Source organism: Triticum urartu, chromosome 1 (assembly GCF_003073215.2).
Source record: "Triticum urartu cultivar G1812 chromosome 1, Tu2.1, whole genome shotgun sequence".
NCBI lineage: Eukaryota > Viridiplantae > Streptophyta > Magnoliopsida > Poales > Poaceae > Triticum > Triticum urartu.
In genome coordinates this window covers 657,580-661,075 of record NC_053022.1, presented here as the reverse complement: position 1 = coordinate 661,075, position 3,496 = coordinate 657,580, and the positions used below count along the sequence as shown (strand labels likewise).

Genomic DNA, 3,496 nt, shown 5'->3' with positions numbered 1-3,496 from the left:
GTAAAAATGGGGCTGTGTTCAGCCGGGTGAAAATTCAAGTGTATCCTATTCCTTCTTCTACCTCTAGTTTTGAGTGAGAGAGGGAAAGCGGCAACAACAATTGGTATCAGAGCTTCGGTTCGGACGATTACTTGCAACCATGGCGCTCGTCCCACACGGCGGCGGCCTGGGCGGATCGGCGACGATGGCGATGCCGATGCTGACCGCGGACAACTACACGGTCTGGGCCATCAAGGCGCAGGCGATCCTCGACGTCCACACCGTATGGGAGGCGGTGGCGCCGGGCGACGCGGCGGTGAATGCGCGGAAGGACAAGATGGCGCACGCGTTGCTTCTCGTGGCGTTGCCTGAGGATGTGCTGCTGCAGGTGTCGACGAAGCTCACCGCCAGGGAGGTATGAGACTCCCTGAAGGTGAGGTTCGTCGGCGCCCATCAGGACCGCGGGGCGAGGCTGGGGACGCTGCGCGGCGAATTCCACCGGATGAAGATGGCGGACGGCGAGGAGCTCGATGTGTACGGCGGGAGGCTCGCGGCGATGGCAGCGAGGTATGCCAACCTCGGGAAGACGCTGGGCGACGCAGCATTTGTCAAGAAGTTGATGGATACGGTGCCGGATCGCCTCTTCCCAGTCGTCGCCGGCATCGAGCAGCCATGACGTGACGACGATGGCGTTCGATGAAGCGCTCGGGCGGCTGCGTGCATTCGACGAGCAGGTTCAGCGCCGTGGACAAGACGGCGGCGAGCGCGGTGGTGAGCAGCTGCTCATGACGGCGGCAAAGTGGACAGCACGGAAGCGTCGACATGGCGGTGCTCGGGACGACGATGACGGGCGCAACATGGCGTCGGGGAGCGGCGGCAACAGGCGCAGACGCTGCTACAAGTGCGGGGAGCACAGGCACTTCCGGCGCGAGTGCCCGCAGCTGTGGAAAGGACCGGCGGCGGAGCAGGCTCTCTTGGCCGGCGCCGACGTGGACGACGACGGACTCCTCTAGACCGTGGCTTAGGGGATGTGTGTTGGAATAAACCACGTCGTGTGTGGCCAGGCTCGTCGGGCGTGATGGATTCGTGCGGGACGTGCGGGACGCATCGGTGCAGTCGGACTCGACGGACGCGTCGAATGCGCACGGGACATGCGGGACGCAGCGAAAGCGTGGCATGTGTGGCGTGCGTGTGTAGGCTCGTGACAATTGCTAGCATGTGCGTTGTGTGTGTTGATCGTGTAGTGATCCGAGTTGTAGGGCGTGCATGCATCAGAGTCGATCTCCAGCTTGCCGCGTACGTAGCGTAGACGAGCTGCATGCAGTAGAGGCCATTGTGATCCGTTGGAGCCGGCCGCGCAGCGCGCGTACGAGCGCGTCGTGGGTGCGGGCGAGGGCATGCGGATCGGGCTTGCCGGCCAGAGTCGAGGGCATGGTGTTGCGTATGCATGCGCGTATAAATCCCTCTCACTGTAAACTGATTCACATGTGTTGGTTAACCATTTATCCAGTTTGAGAGTAAAAATGGGGCTGTGTTCAGCCGGGTGAAAATTCCAGTGTATCCTATTCCTTCTTCTACCTTTAGTTTTAAGTGAGAGAGGGAAAGCGGCAACAGCAGTGCCACAAGTGGGGGCGTGTTGGTGCTCCCGATGCTTGGCTACAGCCCGCGACCATGATGGTTCCTGGCCTTGGGTAGCGCTCCTCTACTCCTTGCCGGCATGGTGCTCGGTGGCTCGCGCTGCGTCTGTTGGCACCGTGTGCGGATGACCATTGGTCGATCCAGTGCCGGGTGCTGATGTTTGGCCGTTTGCGGTCTCCGTGGAGTGCGGTTGGCTGCGAGGGTTCGTCATGCTTCTTCGTCTGGGAAGGGGCCGATGGTAGTGGTGGTTAGCTGCCGTCTTGTTGTAGAGATGTGCTCAACACTCCGGCTGAGAACGGTGCATCGACTATGTTAATGTGGGAGGCAATGAGGTCCGTGGACGTCGTTTTCCTCGCAGGAGGTGCCTTTGTGGAGCTCCAGTACCTATTGTACTTTGTTTTCTGGTATCCAGGTGAAAATCTAAGATCCGGCTTGTCGAATCATATGACGGTCTTGTGTCCTTGTTGACACTACTTCCTTGGAGGCATCATCTTGGAGACCCAAATGATGGCTTATGTGGCTGCATGTCGCTGAGGATGCAGCGTTTGGTGGTGGCGGTGGTGTGGCCAGCATGGGATCTGACGGAGGGCCCAGTGGTGGTGGTGGTGGTGGTGTGACTAACTTGGAGTCAATGGTGGTTGTTTGGTGATGTTCTCTGGGCTTTGGTGGCAGTGCCTTTGGCGCCGCACGGCGGCCATATATTTCCCCCTCGTGAAGGTGTCTCGATATGCATGCTCAAGTCTCTCCCTTGGCGGCCGATGCGTTGCGGCGAGCGTCGTGCTTTTGGTCATGTCTTGGTTCATCTTTGCTATTTGATGGCACAAGATGCCTCCCCAAATTGCTATTCGTCTCGATTTTCCATGGCGGGGCACCCAATCAAGGATCATGTTTTTTGCACTTGTTGGTTGTGTACGCTCCTGAGTTGTACTGTGGGGTTCGGTATGCACACAATATAGTGTGTTAGGTTGCTCGCAATCTAAGAGCATCTCCAGCCGTTGGCCCCCCAGGGGGCGCCTAAAATCGCCGCCTGGGGGTGAGCCGGTGCAAAAATTGGGCCTGGGGACGAGTTGGTCCCCAGTTGCCGGCCCCAGGGTCGCCCCCAGGCGCGCTTGAAAATAAAATTTGTAAAGCAAATTTCGGCACAGTTCGGCGAAGTTCGGCGAAACACGATAAGTTTCGGCAAACTTGGGCATATATTAGACATGTTCGCCGGTTTTCATTACATAGCAAAATAGATAATAACTAAACTAAAAGAGAAACTGGCTGAACGCCGAGTAGTCGCCGTCGTTGCCGCCATCGTCGCCGCCGTCGTCGGACTTCTCCTCCTTGATGCGGCCGTCCATGGTGGACCCCTGACCAGCGTCGCCAACGCGGGCTGGTGGCGGTGGCGCGTCGTCCTCGTCGCTGTCGCAGATGACGACGACCCCGCCTTCGTCGCGGCCGCGTTGGCGCTCCACGAAGCGGCGCAGGGCGGCGCACTGGCGCTCCTTCGCCTTCTCCAGGCGCTCCACGAAGCGGCGCAGGGCGGCGCACTGACGACCCCGCACTCGTCGTCGAGCTCCGTCTTCACCGGCGCGGCCGGCTCCTTCTTCGCCGGTGCGAGCCCCGGCTCCGTCTTCACTGGCGCGAGCCCCGGCTCGTCTTTGGCTTGACGAAGCGCGGAGGAGGAGCCGACGAGGAGGCGCACCGGCCGCCCTCGTTGATGACGATGCCGGCGCTGCGAGTGCGCTGGCCGAGCGGCGTCTCCGCCGCGTGCTCGGCCTTGACGCCGAGCAGGGCCGGAGCACCGGAGGAGTGAGAGGAAGAGCGCGAGGAGGAAGACGAGGAGGAGGACCCGAACCTCCTTGGCGCCCATGGCCCAGCACGTCGGTGGTGCGGC

General features: G+C 60.6%; 1 pseudogene; it reads left to right on the top strand.

Annotated features, from left to right (window-relative positions):
• Positions 1-396: 396 nt before the first annotated feature.
• LOC125523379 lies at positions 397-992 on the top strand (annotated as a pseudogene).
• Positions 993-3,496: the final 2,504 nt, after the last annotated feature.